This window comes from Pithys albifrons, chromosome 1 (assembly GCF_047495875.1).
Source record: "Pithys albifrons albifrons isolate INPA30051 chromosome 1, PitAlb_v1, whole genome shotgun sequence".
NCBI lineage: Eukaryota > Metazoa > Chordata > Aves > Passeriformes > Thamnophilidae > Pithys > Pithys albifrons.
In genome coordinates, this window is record NC_092458.1 from 3,999,845 (window position 1) to 4,020,153 (window position 20,309).

Here is a 20,309-nt window from a genome sequence, read left to right on the forward strand (position 1 = left end):
CCATCATTTTTCTTCAGTTGGTGTCTGGGGATTTGGCATGGGTGTATTACTACTAGCAAGTGCAAAAAGGTTTTGCTAAGGGGAGGAGAAGACATAAGCCTGAAAAATCAATGGCATTCCTCTTCTTGAAATACTGTTTCACCCCTGTCTAGCTCTTCTACACTTCTGCAATAGCAGCCTTAAAGCAATCATTCCTTCTCCTGCTGCATCCTCAGACAATTATTACCTCTTGTGCCAGAATAAATACACCTTTGCCAAGCTGATTAAATATACCTTAGATTAGTAAGATAAGTAATTTTTGCTACGTGCCAAGTGGTGAGACAGAAGGGCCTGTGAAGAAGCTTCCCATCTAGATGTGTCTCATTTGGCTCTCCTTTGGCTGATGTAGCTAACAACATATTGTTTCTGGTCTGCTTTTTCCTATCCGTCCTTTCCCATCTTACCCATTAATGAAGAAAAATTATGCCATTTTTATACAACAAGGGACTTGTTTCTGTATTATAGCTTTAGTAATTTCTTCTTTTAAACTTCTTAATTTACTTTAATAAAGGACTCTTAATGTCAGTAATATCACCACTGTACCATATATATACTAGAACAACGCTAATGCCCTTCATTTCTCCTGCTCTCTTTCTGTGTAACATCATAATTTCTAGGGCTTTTTTTACTCTAATTAATTATAGTATGTTGGGAGTTATTAGCTTGGAACTTCTGATGTCTAAGTGCTGTGGGGTTGGTGCTCTGTATTCTTTTTTAAACCAACTGCGTATTATATTTTTGCAGTCAACTAGACTCTCTGGCTGCACCAGTACTAAATGAAATAAAGCCAGCTCAAGCACTGGATCTGCAGCCATCCCCACTGCTGTCCTGCTAGCACACTCCCTGGCATAGCTGCAGGTTGGGGAAACTGAGGCAGGCAGGGTGCAAGGGGTAGCACCAGGCAGGTGTCAGGATAAGAGTCCCTCTGCCCTACAGGTTCCCCATCCAACACCCCACAAGGGCTTGCACACAAACATGCCCCGTGAAAAAGACAAACAAAAACCCTCACAAAACCCAATAATGATGCAACAGGAGCCTTCAGCACAGGATTACCCCTTTAGGCTATAAATTACCAAGCATAAACATGGCCTGGCCTTGTCACTTGGCATCCAGGCCAGGAAGTGGTCCATGGCTCTGTTGTATTCACCACTACAGGCACCGCTGCTTCTCCAGATGGTTTCTGGCATCCTAATTGCACTATTTAAAATTATCTGATACCCCTTCCTAGCCTCACTCCTGTACTTACAGGCCAGTCTGAAATGCTAAGTGCACAACATAACTGCATTTTTTAACAGTGGTTATGCAAATTTGAGATGACACTATCAAGGCTGGGGGTTCCTGATATAGTCTTTTTCTTGTGTCTGACAGATGTCACTGTCATTGATTGCCCTATTTCACATTGGCTATATTGTAATTTTACATCCTCAGTAAAGCTTAATTGCATGCAAAACAGTGTTTTTTCATGAAAATTTGGTACAGGTTGAGGGCATGAGGCTGAGGAACCATGAATAAAATATTTAGGGTACCAAACATAGGATTAGCCACAATTACTCTATAAAATCTCATTTACATTACTCCTAGCTAAACTTCAATAAAGCCTGGGGTTTTTATATTTAAAATCATGCTGATACTACACTTTACCATCACATGACTTTCCTAGAATCCCTTTTTCTGGTAGCTAATATTCTTCCTATGCCAGGTGGATTCTTTTTCGAGTTCTTGACTTTTTAATAATTAAGTATCTGATTATTGCCTCTCTGCACATATGTCATGTGAAGTTGCTGTAAGTCTAAAATAAAAAAAAAGTAGAATTTTTCTTAGCTGTCTTTGTGACTGGCATTAAAATGCCAGGTTTGCTGGCATGGTTTTATAGCTGAGAGGAGGAGATTTTTAAATAGTATCTGATAACTATAGGAACCAATGAGAAATGCAGTGTCTTGTTATGGTAAGATAAGATATTTTCAATGAGGTCTTAGCTTCACACATATCACTATTTCTGGTGATTCAGTGAATGTACTCATATTCCATGAGTAAAACTGACCTGTTCCATCTTGCATACCTATATATTAGTAGTTATCAGGATGTCCTGCATAATGTATGAAATAGCAATGAAATAGTCTACCCTTCTGGTACCAGGATGAATTTTTATGCCTGCTTAAGCTATGAACAATTAAAGCCATTCCCCACATTGCCAGAAGAAAGACCACTGTTAAGGACACTTACAAGAGCAGAAAGGACAATGTTTTTGGCTTCTATTCAGATTCTAGGCAGATTCTCAGCATTATATATGCATATTAGTTAGAGTGGTAAAGCATTACAGACTGGTTGGGGCAGCCACAGACCCACAGTAAAACGGAAGGCTGCCACATGCTGCGTGTCAGAAAACTTGTATATAATAAGTACAATATTTTAAGTGACAAATCAGAATGAGATACCACCAAACAGCTGCAAATTAGCATCTGGATTTTAAGAGAGGTGCGTGGGAGAGCTACTGCATGCAACAGTAGCAAGACCTATTCTGGCATAATGTGGAGGCTTCTGGACAGTATTCTCCAATAGAACTTAGATCACAAGTGCAAAGACAGCTGCTAGAACACATAAGAGGAATAGGAATATAACTAGAATAGAAGTTATGACTGCTTTCTGTGTACCATCAGGGAACAGACATGAGTCAGAAGAAAAGCCATGTCAAATAAAGGGCATTGAATCGAAGCTGTCCAGCAATTATTTTGGCCTTGAAAGCAGAAAGCAGAGTAGAAGGACAAACATAAAAGAAAACTGTTTTAAGAGGAAGTAGGGACTGCATAACAATAAGGCTCTGTCCTCTATTCCTAAGAATGGGTCCATATATTCAAAACTGGAGTATATCCTGAGTATCAGGGGTAAAGTTTACAAAGGAGTTAATTAGAATTTATGAATCATTGTAAAATAAAACTTAAAAAATAAATACAAAGATAAATCTGTTTCAGGAATCACTCATCTGCTCAGTAAATTTAGTGTATGCATGTGGTGGTTAGTGTTATGCTCCAACAGTGTCCTGTCTTACATGGAAATAACTAGACAGAAATAAAGAAGTTAAATATATCTGTCGATTATGTTAATTCATGCTAGAAATAGAAAAGTTTATTATTTTAAGAAAGATCTAACAAAAAAAAATTAAAGGGGCTTTGAATAGCTGCCTCCTTACTCAGCTTTACAGTGTAAACACCCATCATTCACAAGACATTGTTCTAAAAATTCCTTTTAGAAACTCCTGTCTAGTCTGCATGACTACTAGAGGGCAGTTTATAGGTCAATGTATTTTTCAGAAGCAGACATTATGATCTATGAGCAATACTCTCCAATTAATTATTTTTGACTGATAAAGGCAATATTAATATACTCAATTTAGACTGTCATAAGGTGTTTCATTTGGCATCATATAACCTTCTGATTATTATGGAAGTAAAATGACACAAAGTCTGCATTAAAAATTCAAAATTCTTCAACTTCAAATAGATTAAACCTTGCTTATAAATGTAAGGTCAAAAGTCCAAATTCAAACCAAGAGCACAAATATTCTATTTAAAAAACATTAATACTGTGTAATACTAAATTATGTTTGCTTCCTCCTTAGTGATAGTTTAATTTTCTATTTTCTAAACTTAAAACACTGGGATATCAGTGATGGGGGGGAAAGATTTATTATACAGATTTCTGAAAGGCTCATGGAAATTTCTGCAGAAATTTCTTCTTCCACACCTAAAATCACCTTACAGAATCACCACAATTTCAAGGAAGTTAATTGTTTTGATAGTTCAATGAAAAGTGAGCTGTTCTTTTCTGAAGTGACATCTGCAGGTGGCCTGGCATTGTAGAGGCTTTGTGCTCTTCCTACAGACAGACAATTTGTGAGAATTGGCTGCTATGAAATTAAGCCTGAGGTAGCTTTTTATAGCCTTCTCAATCATTCAAGCAGACTACAAAAGATGAAGAACTCCATTCTCTCTTCCTTCAAATCCCTTCTTCATTGTGATGCCTATGAAAAATTGAGAAGGAAGCAGTAGCTGATGGCAACTGCCAACAGTGTTTCCAATATGGTTTGGTTATTATCGTGTGCTCCTCAGATGCTCCTATCCAATTTCCCTCTCTTGTAAGCTGTATGGAGCTGGTTCTGAGCATGCACAACACAGAGGGAAATGGAAACTGGGCAATTATGGGCAGTCTTGTAATAGAAAGAAATATCAATAATTCCCCAACCAATATTAAAATCTCTCTTCCCATCCAAACCCTAAACATAATGTCTGCTTCCTCTCAGAGCATACGCTATTGCCAATTCAGATGAGGTAAGGCAGAAGAATTTCTTATACAACTTGATCATAAAAGCTTTCTAAGGGTATAGGCAGATGCACATTTTGTCTGTACATGGACATTTTATGGAGCTATGTAAGGAGAGGAAATTTAAAATAATATGCTTTGGAAGAAGTCCAGCTTGGCCTTTAAAAGCACTAACACCTTTAATTGAAATCTGCTGAACAAACATGATCTGCTGGAGTACTCAACTCAGTGCAGTTCTCCTACAAGTGGGAAAGATGGCTGTGTCAAATGGAATTATTTCACCAAACCTTTGTTTCACTGGGCCTTTTTTGCCAGGACAACTTGTGGAAAAGAGTGTACAAAACCAAGATGATTTGTAGCTTACTTCTGAAGAGCACCTCTGTTACAGGGTGATGTCCCAAATAGGACCTGCACTGGATATCCATTTGCCTTCACAGTCCTGATTCCAAGAACATCAGGCATACACCTGCCCAGCCTGATGGGGAAAACCAGGCAGAGGGAATGGTACAGAGCTCCACATGGACCTGTCTGAACAGCATGTTGGTGATGGCAGTCACGTTTCTGAGGGTTTTCAAAGGGCAATAAATAAAAGGCATCTTACAAACTCAGATACAGCCAGACTCAGTTCCAATGCCTAAGGCTAAGAGTGAGCTAATTTATCTCAGGAATAAAAAATCTGCTTATAAAAATGCTTTTTATATTCAGTTAGATTACCCCTCTCCAGTTCACTCTTCCCCTTCATGTGTGCATGCATCTTACAATGCAATAATCAGAAAGTATCATCTGCATAACAAAATCCCCAGAAACAACTGCAGAGCCTGTGACTACTTGCTCACATTTCAGAGGAAGAACACAGCACATATTAATGCGTTACTGAAGGAAACTCATCCATCTTCTCAGACAGGAGTCTGTCTTTTGCACTCTCATCACACCGCAAAACACCCTATCTTACCATATCTTAACATCTCACAGTCTCTAATGTGTCTGTTCCCTTAGTGTGCCAGTGAGGTGAGAAGAGCTATCACCCCATTCTGCTTGTGGGAATTGAAGTCAGGCAATACGTCTGCACTGCCAAGTAATGCAGTCCTTGAGTAAACTCCTCACAGGAATGATCTACACTGCACGATGTGAGTTTACTGCTGGTTTCTGTTTGGAGTCAACATGTGAGGAAAGACAGTTCACTCCAAGGACTGCTGCTAATACCAAGGGGACAAGGCTTGATTTGGTATTATTCAATCCCTAAGTTTATCCTGCATGTAGCCTAGGACACACAACATCTACTACCACTTATGCTTGAAAAACTATCCTGCAGGAGAGGCTGCACTTCACACAACTGAAAATAACCCCAAATAAGCCTACAGAAAAAAACCCCAACAGTAATAGCAATAACCAAGAGCAAGAGTCCACCGCAGGTGGCTGAGAAGGAACCCAAGGCCAAATGACACATACTGAAGTCCCAGCCAAATTGTTTGACAGGGCAGTGTGGATAGGAACTGCTCTCCATCACCTGGAGAAAATTAACTCTGTTGCAGCAAAAACCAGCACAAGCTTGCCATCCCACTTCTTGCTACGTAGCCAGCTGGCCCCAGAGAGCTAAGGTGGAGGGACAGCCTCCCAGCCAAGTCCTCTTCTTCACTTGGGACCTGACATTAAGCCAAGGCTTGACATTGGAGGCAGGATATTCTGCTTCAGGATGATGTATGCAACAGAAAGGATTACATGATGGCCAACACCAAGTATTTCTCAATTTCTTAATTATTAATAGCCTTTAATATCCATCTTAGAGCAGCCTTCCCCATGCATGTGAGCTGTTAGAGAGCACACACAGTAACTACAGGGCTGCATAAGACAGAAATGCAGTGCTCTGCTGCCCACTGGTCGGGGCTCTCCAAGCACCCTCCCACACTGCCTACACACCCTGTGCCGACCCATCTGGGGCACTCGACACACTCCCCTCCATCCAAGCACTGCTTATGTTATACGAAAATTCTGCATTGGCTGTAGTACATTGTTCCTGAGATTTCATACCCCAGGTGGACAATTAGCTGTATACCTGCCATTTAAAATAATGAGGCTCTGCAATTCAATTGCAGAAGGGAGTCACAATTACTTTCTGTGACTGGTGACAGCTAGAATGTCTCAACTGAACGAGCTAAATAAATTCCGCATTGCTGAAAGTAATTCTTTTATCATGTCATGTATTTCTGTACCACAGCACATAAAATACAGGACCATTTAAGGGTATTTTCTCCCCTATGGATTTGTTTTCAAGTAAAACTAAGTGTTCATTAAAAAGAGGTGTGTACAGCTGGACAAAGCGAAGTCTGCATTTGCTCATGGAAACTGATAAAATAATTCTTGTTTCATGCATATAATCACCACAAAAGCTATGCACAATATACATAATGTAAGAGTGGACTAGAATTCTTGACATGGACAAAACATAATCTTCTGCTGAAATCAGTCATTCTATATGTAAAACCCGAACAACTTTGTTATAAAACTTTTGAGTTCCCTAACCAAATTTTATGGAATCCCCTAGAAGTATTTGCTATTTTGATAGTGTGATGGTGCTCTCTGCTGTATTTTAACTATTTCTGACCATCTAAGGCAAAGTGAGTGTTGCTGAACAGTGTATTTTGTTTAATTTTATTCTTTGATAAAGACTGAGCAAAAATTGGGCCCTTTCATACAAAAGTTACTTTAAAAATAAGCTTTAAATAGTAAACATTCCTACACATCTCAACCCTTTAAATAGGAAGATGGACTGTCTGCCCTGTAAGGTAAGCAGAAAGAGAATTTGAACTTTAAAACAAGTTCTGGACTTAGAGAAATGTATATCTAAATTTAATTACAAAAACTGGTCTTTTTCTCTGGTGTTCCCCTTTCCATTTTGTGTTTGTTTATTTTTTTCTTTTTTCTTAAAGTGTTAATAGATCAACCTCAAAACAAAATCAAAAGTTTTTGGCATTATTTGAACATAGTCTTACTGTACTATTTTCCTCTATCCTGCAATAACCTTATATTATAAATTTCCAGTTTAAAAAAAAAAAAAGGAAAAAGAAAAAAACTTTTTAAGCTAAGAATACTGTACCAATTTTGATAGGAAAAATACAAGATAAAATTACAGCACCAAAAACAATAAAAGTGAGGATTGTAGAACCATAGTTCCTGACAAATAAACAATAAATTCACTTATTTCTGTATTGAAGGTGGCACTGATACAGACTTATGCCATTTGCACTGCATTATATTTGCACTTTTGCAATTAGGTTTCTTTATTAGATAAACCACAGTCTGTCTAAATATATTGTTTTCAAGCAATGCTTTTCATCGTCTGTGTCAGTGTGGGATTAAACATACTAAAATATTGACTCTTGTAGTAATCTAAAGCCATCTACATGGCTTTTACACAGCAAGCAGCTCCTGCCAATCTACGAGATGCACTACTCATAGCTTGCCCTATTATGAAACATAGACTCCACCTCAGTTACGAATTCAGGACTAACACAGAGACAATTGTCTCTCTTGCACATGTCAGATACTGTCCTTCAGTTGACTAGTGGCTTCTTGATTCCTTGACTTCCAAAAACTTTGAACCAGCTCATGTGGTGATGCATGAAGGAGTTCAGATGAAAAAAAACATGTGTAGGTCTAAGCCAGACATGCAGAAGACATTTTGGGCAATGGGTGTTGGTGGAGTAGGCAAATGTCCAATATGGTGCTCTTGAATTCCGTAAGAACAAATTAAAGGAGCATTTTTTGTCTAACAGTGAGTTGGACCAGGTAGCAAAGGACAAGAAGAGTGAAACTCTGGTGGTTTAAACAGCCCTTAACTGCACAAATAAAATTGCAAAAATAATGGAAAAAGTAACATCTGAAAATTGACATAATGGCTGTATTTTCAATATGATTTTATAACAAAAATTATGTATATACATGTATCCCTCTGCTTATATTTATATATATTTTTATATATATATACATCAGCATTATTAAAAACCTATTAAAATAAACACTACTTAAAAATAAAAGATTCATTTTTATATGAGGCATTTGAGATGGCTGGCAAGCTTTATTTACACATTTACTGCATTTTTATACATTTAAAGAAACACCAAATGTTTTTAACAAGAAAATTATATTCTCATAGCCATAAAGTATACTGCTGTGATTGCATTAGAGCAGCTGCACAACATAACTTCTTTGCCTGCTGACAATGGGTTTTGCTATGTTAATTAAATAAGTAATACATCTGTGATCTTTATTCATTAGAATTAATGCAATAATATCTATGTTGAAGGTTCATATTGGACTCAGTCTGGCAAGTCAAATGAAACAGATTCACTGGAGTTACTCTAAGATCATTCTCGATGAAACACTGAGCTCTGACAGCAGAGTCTGTGTGAAATAGGTTTACCCTTGCTTCACTTAGTATTATTCCAAATCAGCAAACACAAGTACCTTCTGAGCAGACAAAAATGTCTTGTATTAAGCAAAGCTATGGAAACCACAAGTCTCCAGGCGACAGGTTGTGCCGGGCACAGAGCCCACTGGCTGGGGCATTCCTGCGGCCGACTGTGATGGGGAAATGCCGCTGGCATCACCGCAGAGCTCTGCGGTCCAGCCATGGTCGAAAGCCGTCAGCTGGAATTAGCCCAGGGGATGGCACTGAGTACGGCTTGTCAATTCCAGTAACAAGACCTGAGACAAACTGCAGAGGTTTCATATACAAAACCCAAGAATCTCTCATCTCTGGGATTATCTCCCAGAGAAATAGGAGCTGCCCTACTTCATCTTTCCCTTTGGGAAAGCTGCTCTTCCTAAAGGCAGTCAGCACCTGTGAGCGTGCAGCAGGTGATGGCTCTGCACCGACAGGCAATGCACCATATGAAATAAGAGAACCCCACTGCTAAGACTTTAAGATTCCCAAATCTAATTCACTACACACTGAGACCACCAGCAGCTTTTTCCACAACTCCGTGGGCACTGGATTAAGATTTGATGAATAAGAACAAACACGGAGTCAAAGTTCAGCATCAAAACCAGAAAGACCTATTACTATTAACACTTTTGTTCTGTTAACTGCATGGGTTACACCTGAACCCTGGCAAAAAGGAAAAACACAAGCTACCTTTGATTCGTGCCCATCCATATTTTATATGCAATTAATTCTGGCAACATAGAAAAAGAAGATGAATAGTGAGGTAATCTTAAATTAAAAAGACTGATTAGTATTTAGGAAACAGGCAGCTGACCCAGCCACCCCCAGCAATATGACTCACAGTACTATTTTCATATTTGTATTATTTAGCATCTAAAGACCTTAGCTGAGAGTCCTGTTCTGCTAAGAACTTGCATTAAGTACTCTGAAATTATCTTCCCTGATTAATTTTCTACTGAGAAGAAAATGTTTTCATTAAAATTTTATGTCTAAAATGGCATCTTTTGATTCCAAAATCTAAGTACTAAATAAATAAAAAAATATTAAAAAATCTCCCCTCCAACCAACATGGAAATTATTTCTTTTCTGGAGGCTTCAAGAAAGCAAATACTTTCTATGATTTTCATGGGCTGGCAAAAAATTGAATTTCCACTGAGGTAGGGAGAAATATTGACATTAACTTTTTCTCTAACCCTGCTTCTTATATAATAAAATAGAAATATTAAACAAAAAGTTTATATTATAAATAGATGAAACACTTTAAAAGACAAGAAGGCAGAAAGTGCTTCTGTCTTGCTAAGTTTAGAGACAGAAAACTGAAGCACTGACAAATTTAGTAAAGTTTTACACAGAAACAATATTTGGAACTAGCAAGAGGGACTGATTTCAGACACCAAATAAATGACATACATTGCATTAGATAATCTGGAACTCTTAAGTGACACTACCAATGGACACAATCAAGAGAAAACACTAATTAAGGAAGGTCCCTTGTAAGTTAACAGCCATTAACATCAGCCATGTGATTGTCCTTTGACAAAATATAAATTATTACACACAATCTATATTATACATTATTATATAAATAAAGCACTGAAGAAGAAATAAGAGGAAGGGTAAATTAAACTGAAGATTGAAATGTATCAGTAATTTTATTAACTTGCAAACTGTTAGCAAGAACTAGCTCAGAATGTACCCTACTACTGCATATATTTTTAGTGATTAATTTTGAAGAGCTTTACAAGTTTTCCATCACAGCAACTGAAAGCACCAGAGATCAAGGATGGCATGGCAACTTTTAAGAATCTGGACATTCTTTTCTATGAAGAAACAAAATATGAGGGTTGCATATCTTTAAATCATGGAAATTAATGAGACTATTTATGCTGTCAATAATAGTAGAGCTTTATTGAATTCTGTTAAAGTTTACAAGATATTTTTCTAATCAGTGTTAACCTATAAAACATAAGAAGCAGCACGAGGGTTTTTTTTATAGAAATTAACAAAAATTAGGAAATTAAATGACAAAGCTGAAGATTGATCAAACACCTCCTGAGTGCAGTGGGCTTCTTTCCATTTCCTTCAGTGGGTTTTGTATCAGGACTTTAGTAATGAGGACTTAAACAGCAAAATTAGGCTGCCCAGTCAGCATTAATAAAATCTTTATTAAGCAGTACCATAATTGCTGGGTTTGTAAAATGAACAGGTACTGAACAACTATGGTCACAAGAACACACAGTACATCTAGTCAGACAGCTGACCTCCAATGGAAGCCAGTAACAAATGCTTTGGAAGAAGCATCCTTTAATACTTCAGAAATCACAGGCACATACATCCATTGATTACACTACAGATGGGGTACACAGTTTGATAACCTTCTAACTATCTGTTACACAGGCTAGTAGTCTTCTTACCAAGATATCCATTACAATACAACATTTTAAAATTTTGTTTTTATCAAGCTATTTTACTAGAGCTTTTTCTTTGCTTTATCATTGCCAGTAAGAGACAAATTATTTAAATGAACTATGTAAAGGAGTGCTTTTCTCTGCTCAATTTAGATTTTTCACTATTAAATTTTATTGGTCATCAGGAAAACATTATTTAAGATAAACCAGAAGTATCTTTCAACAGCCTTCCGTATTCCCTATTGCATCACCTGTTCTCCAATATTGTATCTTCCTCTTTTTTCTGAATAAAACAAAACCATCATCTCTTTCTTCAGATGAAAATCTTTTCACGTGGAAGACTTTTCTTTTTGCTGTCATTCTCTGGTCCTTCCTTCCTTCCTTAATAGCTCTCTGGATAAGAAGTGACCAAAGGCAGACACATTATTCATACTGAATACGAGAATCAACAATTTCTAGGTGTTATACAAGAAATACTAAACAAAGTTTCACATTTATTTTATACTTTATATAGATTTCTTCTGCTATGAACTGAGCAAATACTCTGATTGAGCTTGTCCATGACAATGGACAAGACATTTTTAATAGGTTCTGTTGCAGAGGTATAGAGGAAACATTCAGATTGTGTCTTCTGAAGTCTTATCATGTATATTTCTAAAATTACAGATGATACTGTATAGGCCTAAGTGGTGATCTTTGATAGTCCTTTCAAAGTATGTTTCTGCTTTGGCATTCCAAAATACATTTGTGTTGTCTTCAAATAATCTGCATTTACAGATAATTAAAAAATGTATTAATACTAAATCAAGCCCCAAAACCTGATACCATCTCATGGCATGTTTGAATGATGCTTTGTTTCTTACATTTAGTATAAGAAGTAACTGGAGTACTTTTTCTTGATTATTTGGTCTCAGTCTTTCTCTGTGTATGCATGTGAGTAAACACATATGTACACATACACATAAGCAAATATATGTATTTATGCATGTGTACATGTACATAACTCTCCTCTGGTAACAAACTACAGTAAGATTCCTAAAAGTACACATTAAGCTCTTAGAGAGTGTTCAAAGGAGGGCTGGGAGGATGGTACAGGGTTTGGAGGAGAAGTCCTATGAAGAATGCCTGAGGGTAGGTGGTCTGTTCAGCCTGGAGAACAAGAGACTGAGAGGAGACCTCCTTGGAGTTACAACTTTCTCATGAGGGGAAGCAGAGGGACAGGTACTGATCCCGTTACTCCTGTGACCAGTGACAGAACTTGAGGAAATGGCACAAAGCTGAGTCAGGGGAGGTTCAGGTTGGATATCAGGAAAAGGTTTTTCACCCAGAGGGTGGTTGAGCCCTGGCACAGGCTCCCCAGGGAAGTGGTCACAGCACCAAGCCTGACAGAATTCAAGATGCATTTGTACAATACCCTCAGGCACATGGTGTGATTGTTGGGGCTGTCCTCCTCAGGGCCAGGAGTTGGACTAGATAATCCTGATGAGTCCCTTCCGACTTACATATTCTACGATTCTGTGATTCTGTGATAACTAAATATGTATGTATGTGCAGACAGACAGTGCCAATCAGCAAGCCTGATTTCACATTGATTTAAGGACACCACCTTAAGCTAAGAGACCCCTCAAGGTCTGGTCTCTTTTGTAAGAAATGTTAAACAAAATAAACTCTGTGTATACTGAACGTAGGCAGTTAAATGCCACCCTGACACCCAAACCCATCAGACCTCGGAAGCTAAGCAGGATCAGCCCCAGTTAGTACTTGGATGGGAGACCTCATGGGAATACCTCCTAGGTTCTAGTCCTGAGGACTTCACTGTCACCGTCCAAGCTCACTCAGCCGTGGCAGATGAACCTTAGAAGTTAAGGATGGGGCCAGTTTTGCACAGCCTGTGCCTCACCTAAAAAATGCACTCTGCAGGCTTGAAGTGTACACCCATGTGGGTCAAGCCCTTCCCAAACCTGCGTTTGGGAAGCCGAGCCATACAATACTGAACATGCAGATATTAATGACATGAACACACGTATCTCCATCACATGCACAATTTGCTAAAAAGAAAATGCTATGCATTTCCAGTTAGGTTATTTTAAAATGAACAAAGGTTAAGATTTACTGAAGGGGTGAGGAAAAATTAAAAAAAAAAAAAAAGTTTTAATGTGGGAGGAGACAGCCAAAAAGCGTTAAAGAAAAGTCGAGGATGCAGAATGCCAAGGTGCTATATGGTAACAGCTGTGCTCTGCTGCCATCCTGAAATTGTGTGCACTGAACAGCAACCTGACAGACACAGGGCTAAAATTGTTGCCAAGGATCAGTGCCACACAAAAGCATCGTGGCCAAACACATTTTTGTGCAGACATTGTGGCTCCATCCCAAGTTTTCCATCATACCAATGGATCTTCTTGGTATAGGAATTATCCTTGAGGCATATGATCTGAGCTCAGAGTCAAATCCAGCAAAGGTGAGCTGTCAAATAGAGGTAGGCAGGGGCAATGTACATGCAGGTCCCTTAAACCGTTCAGGCACAGCAGTCACCAATCTGAAGCAACTGGTCTGGGAACCCAGACAGGTCACAGCCAGTTAAGGTCACTCCTAATCCCACCAGCAGAAGCCTTTCCCTGTACATACTATGAATTCATTTTCCTTGAAACAGTTTAAATTTTGGGTTGAGACTAAGTAGAAACTGCTACTGACATTCCAAGAACACACATTCCTAAGAGGAACTTTTTAGAGGAAAATAAGATATTGAGGTTTTTATGTGGCAGTTGCACTAGCTTTGTAAGTGGCAGTCTTGTAAGAGCATTGTGAGCTTTTAGTTGGAAATTCTAAGGTTTATGCTTTGTCAGAGGAAAATTTATTGGTGTAAATTATCAGTCTTATCTTTTCAGTCTTTTCACCTAACAGAAAACATTCTTTCTGTCATGTTCCTGCCACTAATTTATTATTTTATGGAGAAACACCTCAATTTACCTCAACCGAGAGATCACAGTCTCATTGTGTGACTGGAAACAGGCATGAAAACAAAAACGTGATGGCTCTCACACTGAAAGTTTTAAGGATTCTCAAAAAAAAAAAAAAGCAGTGGGAGTTTGGAACTGCAATAACTCAAAACATCTGAGTGTCACTACTAAAGAACAGACAAAAGGAGTATAGAAATATATTCCATCTCTGAAGAGAGAGGAGGTACTTCACCATTGTCTGCATATTTTATACATTTTTCTGCCCCCTTTTTTAGCTCATTCTGCTAGTCTCCATCTTCTTCCTGTTTTACAATTCATTGTGGAGAGCTGAGAAGGACCAGAGAACAGAAAAGTTTCTGATGCCACTTGTCATCCAATTACCAAGTTGCACTACTCGTCGTCTGCCTGCTGATTGCATAGCTTTGTATAGATTATATCAATGTTCTCAATGCATCAATTAGGTTTCTGATTTCTTTTCAGAAGCTACACTGAGAATTTCCTAAACTATTTCCAAAACTAAAAAATAAAATTGAAATAATATCTCCTACATTGGCAAAAATGTAAATATTTTCATTTTCTCCCTTTCTGCTACTTCATTCCCATTTGAAAAAATCTTGGTGAGTAATAGATGCAGTTGATGTTATGATCATTGAAGGATTATTGTATGTTTCTGTGCTGTTCTTATAAACATGGAATTTGTAAGAACATGAAGCAGTAAGACTGATGCCCTTGGTTCGTTTGTTCAGATCTAGTTATTGAGGCTTAATAGTGTGCTGTAAAACACCATCAAATGACCTAGGAGTGCCTATAATACACAGGTACAGTGAGACCTAGAAACAGAGTACTCAATGTTAAAAGAGAACCAGCAATACCTGATTTCCTTGCCCTAGTCTTACAGAGCTTTGGCAAATAACATGGGATTTTCCCCTTCTGCAGGATGGAGTTCCATATGTGACTACCTCAGAGGAATATGAAAAGCTGAAATATTAACATCAAAAACCCACAAGCTTTCATCTTCTTTCTTCCCTCCTCCCTCCTGCCCCCTAAAAGAGCTTTTGCCTAACTGTGCATTAATTTTAAGCTGTCACAGGTAGAATTCATTGTTGCATTTCTGCAGGATTGTTAAATTGAGAAAAGCCTACAAGTTGGTACAGGGATGAGAACTCTGGCAGTTTTAATTAGTCCTGTGAGAAAATTTTGCAGGTTTATCAAAACAAAGTGAGATAGAGAGGCTACTGGGTCAACTTGCCATGAGAAGGAATTTGGGGAGTATAGCTTTTTCAGAGGTGAGAAGAAACATCTGCACAAGAGTAGCATCCAATTAGAAGCTGTAGTAAGGTATATGGGCACGGCTATTCAACCAATGGGAGGTGACAACAAGTGGGATTTACGATTATATATTAAGTAATTAAAGTTTGATTTGGATCTTTTTTTTTCTTTTACTTGTTTTTTCCCTCTCTCCATGGAGTTTTTGAATCAACTATCTTTTGTGTGACACCTGTGAGCTGTGCCCTGATTAATCTTCTCTCGCCGTCAAGATTTTCTGCCGAACTCTCACATTCGTTTTACCACACATTTCATCTGCTTTTGGTTTAGGAGTATGAAAACTATATGAAAGTGCATAAAAAATGACAAGTTAAATGATCCCTCCTGAGTCACTCTGGTCCATCACCTCATATTTAATTACATTTTAAAATAAAAGAAGCATACACTTGAACTGATAGAGCATAATGGCTGCTTTGGTCCTACTGTAGATATTCATAATAAAGACTTAAAGAAACACATGGATTACTAACCTGACAGGCCATGACCTAAAGCAGCCATTATGGTCTCTACTGTGGATTCTTCTTACTTCATAGACCCCTGACGCAATGGATGGTAACAAAATAGAGTTTTATAATAGAAATGCTGTCATAGTTTTACCTATAGCTGTGCAAATGGTGTATCAAGAATTAAACTTTACAACTTAAAAACCACAAGACAAGTTGCTAGCTTTAAATCATATTAATGAGAGCTTGGATGTTTCACTTGCCATATATTATCAGAGAGTGTGCACTAGTAAAATAAAAAGATTCCTAGTCCCTAAATATCATAGTTATGAAACACAGAAGTATATCTAAACATTTCTCTGTAAGTGCAAATACACTGAAGGAAAACCTCAGTCAGTTACCCATTTTTTTGTTTGTTTCCTAATACATGGGTCCAACATAATAGCAACAGAAAATACTTTGAATGCATTACAAGAATAGCACTGAAGAGTAAAAAGCTTCATTAAGATCTGTCCTGTATGCTTCAGGTTTTTCTATCAACAGTAAAACAAGTCTACTGTCTTCAGTGATAATGACATTCAGAAGCCTGCTCTTTCAGAGGGAGGCACTGAGATTATTCTTCATGCACTGCTGTTTTCTTTAAAAGCCAGCTCTCCAGCAATAGCGAGGAGTGGGTGGCAAAACTCTCACTGCTTTCAGTGGTCTGAGATTTGGAGCCTGGGAATGTTTTATGTAAATATTTCTTTTCACATTTTCTCTTCATTTGTCCGAGTGATTTACAGCTTTACTTCAGCAATGAAAGTTTCCTCTTGAAGAAGCTACATTTCATGCAAACTGAACAGATACTGCATTGGAGCTGAAACCCTCTATTTTTACTGAGTGGGTATTGCTAAATACAATAATGAAATTAATCTACAAATAAAACTTGGTTGCTTACAACTCTCCATTATCCTGAATTTGCAAATACTTGCATGCTGCATGCCACTTTACACGTACCATGGGATACATTCCCACACTATCAATGTCTACTCTTTTACACCACCAGTTTTACACCTTCTCTAGACAAATGTGCTTTTCTTTAAGATGGGCTGTATAGGTATGTAACCTGTGTGTCATAAGGGGTCTTGTAAGAAATCAGGGGAAAGAGCATGCATGTAATATGTGTAGCAGAACAGAGTATGCCATGGTCATGTCTAAAAATTGTAAGAGCTGTAGCAATGCATAAGAGTTGCCATAGTGCTATTCTGACCCCTGAAGGATGGAAACAGAGTTAACTTCATATCCTTTTTTTTTCCAATTTGCTCAATATACTCTATGAATGTCAAACTCTAAACTACATTTGCAGGATTTATTAGTGCTTGCCCAGACTTATCCTCCAGAAATATGAAAATAGTCATGAACTAATGGTGAACCAACTTTAAAATACTGACGATTTCAGAGAAGTAGAAAAATGTACTTTTCAGGCTGCTTGTAGGGTAAAATTACCAAGAGTTTGATAGTGCATTAAATCTAGTAGGTATGTGAAGATCATGTTTATCAAGAGATGTTAAAATCCACTCCGCTGTCACCTCTTCTTAACTGAAAAGTATTTTGGTAGCATTTAGCTAGAATGAATTCACAGTGAACTGGGGAAGGACATAGGTCAGTGATGATAAAATCACTTATTTTAGCTGAGTTTTGACTGGGCTTACATTTTTCAGAAAATGCATGTTAGAGGTATGGGGTCTCAGCATTGCCTTAGGAGTTTATCTGTCTTCTGGGAGTGGTCTTCCTTCTCCTCCCCCTGAACAGATAGGAAAAGTGATTCAGGATTCTAAAAGGGGTATTAAGGCATATCTTGATATTACTATCTTTGTGGACAATTTGCTAAAAAGTCCAAAAGTTTAGCAACCAATGGGGCTCCTGTTACACCTTTGCTCTTCACCTACTCGCTTCTGAGACGCTTCAAATGTGTTAATGCACCACCTTTTATGCTCCTGTAAAAGTAACAGGTATATTAGGCTGTTGTATCTGACAATACATTTTTCTGAAGTCAGTCACGCTGTACTCTAACATAGTGAAGCAGCACCCTGACAAAGCTGTGAGGCAGTCACTGCACACTCAGAGAGAGAGAGACAACGCTGTCTAGCTGGGCGCCGCACACACTCGGGGAGAAATGGCACCAGCTCTGCCTTGAGCCCTGGAAGAGAGGTCAGCAGAACGCCGTGTTTGGAGGTAGGCGACGGTGAGGGGGGAGGAGGAGGCTCAATTTTAATTTCGGTTTTGTTCCTCCTCCGCTCAGCTGTTGCCATGCACCGAAGTCCCAGGTTGCGGTGTGACCTTGCCGAGGAGCGCGCAGCCGGAGCTGCTCAATGGGACCATTGTGCAGCCTTTTAGGGGCTCTTCGGGAGCCCTCTCCCCGGGTGTGGCTGAACCAGCTTCGGCAGCCTCCTCCTCCGTGAACTCCCTGTCCCAGGGAAACTCCGCCAGCAGCACGCTGATGCAAAAGGCAGTCTGCAAGAGGCAAACCCCTTGTCAGGAGCTGAGCAAGGATCTCCCCTCCTCTGCTCAGGTCTCCATCCCCCGCTGATGGGAGCGCTACAAAGTTACCCCAAGTGATCGATACACTATAGGAGGATATTATTCCACTATCGGCGATTGATGCCACTGATGTAATCAAGTTACATAATCGCCGTCTTTACACAAATACATCCATCTTCCTACAGACAGATCTGCATATCTTCTGCCATCCATTATGCATGAACCCACCAGCAGTACATAAGGGTACATATTTTCGCACGCACTATGTAACTTTAGCATTGCAGTGCATTGCACTGCACAACGTCATCACTATCGATTCCCTCAACCTTCCCCCATTCCTTCATATCAGAACTGATTTTGCAGAGAAAGATTACCTATGTGCATTGCTCGGATCCCGTTAAATCTTTAAAGGCTGAAGTGCTTCCCTTGCTAGCTCGTGTTCTTAAGATGATATTTTCTTTCCTTTTTTCTCCCTGTCTCGCTTCACACCACAAGTAACAGGAATGAATTCCCACACAGTCCCTCAGCCAGATGAATGCATGTATAAAACACCGAAGATAGCATCGCTGTTTGCACATCTTCCAACTCCCATACACGTGGTCTGAAATTTCAGTAGGTAAGTTATTGGATGTAAAAAATATTTTGTAAGAGCAACTGGATGAGAGATTGTCAGGCTAGTGACATTTACGATATTTCTCTACTATCAAGCTGAGGGCTTTTTTTTTGTCCTTACCGTCCCTCAGTTTATAATTTCTTCGCAGGAACAGTTGTAATCCCAAATTATCAGTGGCATTTAACCCCTTTAGCATCAGTGCACTGTACCACGATCAATAAGGATCACCACCTTAAAGTTTAACAACTTGAAGAGCAAGATTTCTCTACCTCCATTGCAGCTATGAAATGCAGCAGAATGCTGCACAGAGTTGGAAACATTAATTTAACCTGCGGATAGGCTTCGATCTCATATTAATTAGATTCCATCACGGAGAGCTTCTTTACTATCGCATACCCTTTTCACTCAAATGCATTACAACTGGGGGAGGGGGCGGAAGGGGGGGTGGGGGGAAGAGGGAAAATGAAAGACTCCTTGCTTTTACAGTACTCCCCCAAATCCAGAGGGTGCATGAGGGAAGAGGGTATTTTTTTTAATTTATCGCAAAACGCACTCACCAGAGGACCTACTGCAGTTATTCCACTTAACTGCCAATAGTGGCTGGAGCCCCTGGCATTAGGGTAATGCAGCAATCCCGAAAGTGCCCATTTCAGCCACCCGCCACCAAGTTTAGTAATGCCGGGCTTTTGCCTGGATAAAATGACCTTACCCACAGGAGTCTCCCGAAATATCCCTCCGGTGCGATCAGTCAGCGAGGCGAGTGCCGGTCACCACACTTCGCACTCGGCCGGAGAAGCCCCGTGTTTACTCCTGGGGCTGAGCTGGCCGCGACTGCCGCGGACGCGGCGCCCATCCATCCACCGCCGCCAGGTCCGCCGCGGGCGCAGGTAATTCCATACAGACTTCAGCGCCCCCCCCACCACCCCCACCCGCCCCCCCCCCGGAGTCGCCCCTTCCTTCCTAGTTCAGAAATTGCCCCCGTCGCCGGCGGGAGGTACAATCCAGGTGCGGCTGTGGGGGGAGGGGGAAGGGGGTGGCCGGCCTGGGGGCCCCCGCGCCACCCGCGGGCAGCTCCGCGCCCAGCGCGCCGCCGCCGCCGAGGGCCGGACCGGGCTGCCCGCACAAGTACCGGCGAGCGACGGTCCGGAGAGGCTTCCTGGTGCTGGGCGGCTGTGGGGAAAGCGCTGCCGGGGGAGGGGGGCCGCGGGAAGGATGCTTGCCTGGTCCTAGTACCCGCACCAC

General features: G+C 39.8%; 1 protein-coding gene across 1 annotated transcript in view; it reads right to left on the reverse strand.

The window, feature by feature from the left end:
• IL1RAPL1 (interleukin 1 receptor accessory protein like 1) overlaps positions 1-19,964 on the reverse strand; it is a 748,261-nt gene extending 728,297 nt beyond the window's left edge. The window contains exon 1 of the mRNA XM_071569407.1: positions 19,777-19,964. The gene's annotated coding sequence lies outside the window, so the exon portion shown is untranslated. The remainder of the gene's footprint in view (positions 1-19,776) is intronic.
• Between the last annotated feature and the right edge of the window lie 345 nt (positions 19,965-20,309).